At 45.8% G+C, this 6,054-nt stretch overlaps 1 protein-coding gene across 2 annotated transcripts in view; it reads left to right on the top strand.

The window, feature by feature from the left end:
* The first annotated feature begins 2,173 nt into the window (after positions 1–2,173).
* The window catches only part of RBM25 (RNA binding motif protein 25), a 33,232-nt gene continuing 29,351 nt past the window's right edge, over positions 2,174–6,054 (top strand). For both annotated transcript variants that reach the window (XM_042813864.1, XM_042813863.1), the window contains exon 1: positions 2,174–2,278. The gene's annotated coding sequence lies outside the window, so the exon portion shown is untranslated. The remainder of the gene's footprint in view (positions 2,279–6,054) is intronic.

Below are 6,054 nucleotides of genomic sequence, written 5' to 3'. Positions count from 1 at the left end.
CTCCCTTAGAAAAACTGCAGCACTACTCTCTGCCTGGAATAGGAAGTGTACGCAGTATTTCTGTACATAGCCCAAGCTGTGTTCCTCTGCCACAGTCAGGTTTTTGGCTGTGCCTTAAACAGACAGGCGGTGATGATCCCAAATCCCAAAGCCTGTACTCTTATACCAGTACATCACCACAGTGGATCTTGTTTACCCGGTGATTTTGGAACTGTGCACCCATCAAATATTTAAAATGTTGAAGAGATGAAAAACAATCTGACCTTTTTACTCTGAGAAACCACCTGGTATGTTTGGAGTGATCTCTTACACCTGAAATACAAAACAATCTGCAGACATAAATAGTCCCTATTTATTTTCAGTCTAAATCTTTGAAGGTCCATACTGGACCTTTTTTGACTGACTTGAGAATAAAATTCTGAAGTCAGCAGTGATGAAGGAAACCAAGTGAACTGAGATCAGTAACTGGAATACAGCATCTCGATTTCATGACTGAAAGGTAAAAAAACAGCACAGATAGACTTAAGTGGGAAATTTTGAAATTCGGGAGTAGAAAGAATAGAGATCTGGAAGTAATTATTTTTATTGGATACTTTCTTGATTATGAAGGGAATTGGAGGCAAATGTTGATAATTTGTATAAGTAAATGCACATTGGTAACTTTCTCCAGCTAAACAACTATGGATGAATATCTACATGATGAAAGCTATTGTCTCAGACTGAAACTGTTATCTACTTGAATTTGGATTTCACATTTTTCACGCAGATAACAATTTCTATCTGAGACAACTGCATAGAAACTGGAAACTCAGTGTTTTTTTTCCTTCTTCTCCTCCAAGCTGAAAAATGAGTGCCGTTTTTACCTACATTCCTTTAAATATTTTTAGATTATCCAAAAGATTAATAGCAGTCAGTATTGACTAAATTCTGTTAGTTGAAGGAATATATGTAGGACATACATATGAGCTGTACTTAATAGAGCAAAGACGCTATTCTCAAAGAGGAAGGAATTTAATTGAATCTTGAAGTACTTTGTAAAGGTGAGATCTCTACCCTTGCACATGAACGCTTGTAAAGCAAGGTAATGAGATGTACCTGTTCCAGTTCAGTTGTTGTCTGGTCAGTAGCAGGTATGAAATCAGTTGGGTAGATTTCATCTCCTTGGTATTGAAGAAATCAGTAGTTTCTGTGCTGTTTCCAGGTGGAGGAGATGGTTTGTCATTACATGTTCCTTTGAGCATTTTTCTTTATATGGTATGTGTGAGCAGTGGGAACACATGGTACGGAGATAACAGGACTTTCTCCTTAGCCAATCCAAACGTTCACAAGGGCTTATCTTTTGACCCACATTGTAATCACCTTCCAGACTGCCTTTCTTCCATTCACAGCTGCTTGCTCTTTCCATGTGCAACCACCTGCTGTCAGCAGCTGCACGATCTGGAGGGGAGGTGTACAATTTTAAGTTTTCTAATGCGGGAGGTTTAGTTTGAATGCGGGAGGTAAGTTGGGAAAATCCACCAGACAAGCCAAGTTGCCATACAGCACAGAGACTTTTTTTTTCTTTTTATCGAGAATACAGCATCCTAGAGCACCTGCTCTTTGTGCTCGTTATAAATCTTTTCAGGTGAGGTACAGCCTTCCATATATCGTTACGCCTACGTACTTCATAAGACTGCTTTTCTTTGCAGGCCCCTAACGTTGGCTACACCGTAACGCACCCAAAACGCGCGTTCCCTCACAGCGCGCCCACGGGTGCAGCCGACACGACCGCCGTCACACCTCGCTCACAGCCGAGCGCGGAAGCTCGCAAATGGCGGCTCCCGCCGGCGGAAGCTCTCGGGACCTCGAAGCGCCTCTGCCTGACCTCAAGATGGCAGAGCTCCACGCTAGGTCAGGCCGCCGCGGTGCCAACCACTTAGCAAAGATGGCGGCCGCACAGGCGCCGTTTCCCTCACGCCGACCTTCTAGCCACTGCATCTCTGTGGTTAGGCGCCTCGCTATCTAGGCCCGGAAGGAGGGGGCGCTCTGGCGAGCCCGTCTCTATTGTGGAGAGGCGCGGTGCAGGTCGGGCCAGTGCCGGAAGGGGAGGGTCACATGACCCCGCGCAGCGCGGCGGAGGCGGCTCGGCGCGGTGTGTTCGCGGCCTAGCGGCGCCTCGGGCCCTACAGCCCGGCCTCCGGCGGCCTAGCGGCTTCTCCCCGCGCCATCCCAGGCCCGCGCCTCTCGGAGGGGCCGCGGCGGCACTCCGAACGCGGCTCCTGCCCCACAGCGAGGGAGGGTGAGCGACATGGGGCCGCGGCGGCCGGAAGGGGGTGGGAAGGTGGCGGCGGCGCCTCGGCCGCCCGCTGAGAGGAGGCGCCTCCGGGGCCGGGCCTGACTCGCGCCGCCGCGCTGTCCTTCTGCTCTTTGGACCGCGGCCGCTCCTCGGCGGGAAGGCGGCGCGGGTCCGGCACCGAGGTTGGGAACGAGAGCGGCCTCGGGGAGGCGCTCGCGGAGCGGCGGCGGGGCCCTTCGTTTCCTCTCCCGCCCAGGAGGCGTGCGGGGCCTTCCATCCCCCGCGGCCGCGGCGGGACCGCTGGCCCGGCGGAAGGCGAGAGGAGGCGAGACCGAGAGGGAGCGAGCCCGCGGCTGCCCCCGAAGCTGCCCCCGGCCCGCGCCTGGCCGCCCCGGTCCACTGCGGCTTCGTTCGTCGGTGCCACTTCGTGCGAGAAAGCGCTTTTCGGCGGCGTCGCGGCACGGAGGGTAACGTCCCGAGCGCGGCCCGTGGCGGTCATCTCACCGCACGTGTCAGCCTGTGCTCGAGACAAGCGGGCTGAGCCCGTGATACCACCTGTGTTGTGCAGATAGGCGCGTTCTTTTCATGTTTAGGTTTTTTTTTTTCCTTCCTTAGTGGAGAAAGCCCTTTTTCTGCCTGAAGTTTGACTGTTTTGTTCGTGTTTGTTTCTCTTTTTTGTTTATTAAAATGCAGACTAGCGACATCCTGAACAGAACTAGTATTTTTTTTTTTATTTTTATTTTTATTTTTTTTTTAAATGACAGCAGATCTTACGTGGCCTCGCAGGAAATAGAATCTTAAACTTCTGTCGTTCTTGGTCTGTTCTACTTAAAATGACTGCACACAGATCTTTATTTATTCATCTGTAAAGTAGCAAGGTATTGCTACTGGTATTGCATCAGCATTTACCAAAGGTGGCCCAGAACAGCTTGAGTAGGGAAGCACTGGCTATTTTCTTCCTTCTCCTGTGGAGGAGCTGCTTTGCACATTGCTTCACATTTCTCACTTCTGTCTCTTGACGTTCCCTTACGTGTAGCAATGTCCCAGCCTTGTTTGTCTTTTGGGAACAGTCAATAGCAAAGTGAAGATGGAAGGCCATTTATTTTACTGACAAGAGCTTAATATGAGCTCAGAATTAAAAATGAAATCCAAGGTTAGAAATTCTGATAGTGTGATTAGTAGAGCTCTGGGTAAGGAGCTTTCAGACTGAGGCTTTGTTTCAGGTAAGCAAGTTGCTTTTTCAGTTTGTATTTTACAGTAATTTGGTTTCCAACTTAACTTATTACAGTGATCTTTTTATATCATTTCCAGTGCACAGGCTTAAGCAAGTACTAGTTTTGTTTGGAAACAAATATTGAGAGAAAAGAAGTACAGTGATTTTCTAACTTGACATGTCTGTACATTTTCCACTGATGCATCACTTAGTCTCAAGGTAATTTTGGAGAAAACTGTAAAGCTTTATAAGAAAGTGCTGAGCATCATCACTTAAAGAATCTGATCGCTTGAAGGAAGAGAGCCTTCATTTTTAGGGACCTTTCTGAGATGCAGTAATATAGGCAGTATTTCCAATGAGTGACGAACTGTTAAAGTTCATTTTTATTTTGGAATTATTTTTATGATGGAGTGGCTTAAAAGTCCACACACCGTGTGAAGAATGATGTTAGAAGTGGAAGTTAGTGCGGAAGTAGTGACTTCAGTAGGCTGGTTTGCTGTGTATGTTTTCTTCAGTTGTTTTTGAAAGTGTGCTGCTCAGCTCCACCTGTCCTGCCATAAAATGTGTAAAACACTTTGTTATAAATTTATATGCAGGCAGCAACACAGAGTAGACAACAGAAAAAAAATTGTATAGGAATGTTCGGTGAAACATTGGGATCAAATACCTTAGTGACTCAGGGTGTTACTACGTAGCATGCTGTTATGCAACAAGCCTGGATTTTGTCACGGCTCTCTTAATCATCTGGAAGTTAAGATTTTAATCAAAGCTGGACTTTGTTTAAATTTCTTTAGGCATGTTTTTTGTTTACTATCCCCCTGTTTGAGGGATTAGGCAGTATCTCAGTATGACTTGGTGTAAAGTCTTGAAGTGCATTAATTTTGTTTTTGCTTTATTTAGGGTTTCTGTGGTTGATTTTAGCTTTGTTTAGTTGGTAGTTGAACAGTAGATGTCATAACTGTTTCATGAGGAGCAACTTCTGAAAGCAGTGAAAATGTTTTACAGGTTTTCAATGAAAGTGATGATGTGTTAACACAGTTATAAACACTAGGGAGGTGAATTGTGTGCTGGGTGAAATTAAGATGCTGCTGAGCAGGTGGTACAGCTGCCACTTCTAAATGCAGTAGTTGCCAGTGTCTTTCACTAAACTTGTGTTCACCATATGGTGTATCTCCTCACCCTCTTACCAGAAAAAAATAGGAGAAACCAGAAATATGTTTAAAAAAATGCTATATTTTAAAAAAATATATGTTTGCAATGCTATCTACTTGTGGTTACTCTCCTCTTATCAGGAAATCTAGGAGTTACAGATAATGCATGGGGCAGCAGTACTTGAATGATAGCGACTCTTGTTTCACGGTACCTCTGAGCTCTGTGTAGCCCTGGACAGGAGCCCGGCATAGCCCCAGTCCTCTGCCCTGGACATTTCATTGTGTGCCTCAGAGCAGGCATGTGGCTGCCCAGCAGAGCTTAGGCTCGTGGGCAGAACACTCAGAATAAGTCTCAGGAGGTTTGGTAAAAACCTTTGGGCCATGAGGGCATTTTTGCACTCTGTGTTTCAGAAGGTTGGTGCTGTGGACTGCAGTCAATGTGTGGTTCCATCAGGACTTAGTAACTGGAATAGCACTGAATGAAAGCAGCTGAGCTCCTTCTGGAGCATTGTAGCTGAGCTTGTGTAGCTCCTGCCTTAGTTAAGGAGCCAGGCAGGATTTTATCTGGGTCTGCTTAGAGTAAGCTCAGATGTTTTGCTGTCCACGGCATTGTTAATTTGCAGCTTATAAAAATTGTCCAAGTGTAACAGCATGCTGCTACATTACTTTGTTAACTGAGATCAGGAGTGTGCTGTTTGAATAAGACTCACAATCGTCTTCACTTGGGAAGCCTTTTGTCATATCACCTTATACCATAGTAGTGAATGAACTGGATTCTTTCCATATGAAAACGTATTGAAAACTTACAGTTTCACCTGCAGTTTTTTGGACCTCCTCAAAGTGTAGTGGGAGCTTTGAGGTCTCAGCTCCATCTGACCTAGCAGACCCCGTGTTGTAGTGCCCTTCTTGCTGATGCAGGCATAGCCTAAATTGACTACATTTAGAGTATGAGGTTCATCTTTCTGGGTGATGATTTCAGAATTTTTAATATTATCTGGCCAGATACTTGCTGTACAGCTGCATCTTTTTGGCCACCACTAAATTCATGCAAATTGATGTCTCCCTTAAAGTGCTGCTGCTTCTTTGTAGTTGTTTTATACACCTGACTTTACATGAGCTCATACTTCTGTAAGTCAACCAAGATTTTAAGGATTCCGAGACTTCAGTTCCTTACTTGAATATTTTAATATTTTAGAGGAAATGTGAAGATCACCACAGAAAGTACACCAGACAGTGGTAACTGTGCTGTGCCTGTGGGGTTTAGGACAGTCTCTAAGAGAAAGGTACTGAGATTTGTACCACTGCTCTCCCTGGATCTAGCTTGGAGTCTCATTCCATGCTCAAGCCATAGCTTGTAGTTCCTTATGAATACATAATGCAAGTCTCCTCTACATGCTGGAGCAGAATATGTAGCT

The sequence above is a fragment of the Centrocercus urophasianus genome, unplaced genomic scaffold, assembly GCF_019232065.1.
Source record: "Centrocercus urophasianus isolate 14NV4802_14NV808 unplaced genomic scaffold, USGS_Curo_1.0 seq_14, whole genome shotgun sequence".
Taxonomy (NCBI): domain Eukaryota; kingdom Metazoa; phylum Chordata; class Aves; order Galliformes; family Phasianidae; genus Centrocercus; species Centrocercus urophasianus.
The sequence above is the reverse complement of the archived record's forward strand: the minus strand, read 5'-3'. Positions and strand labels throughout refer to the sequence as shown.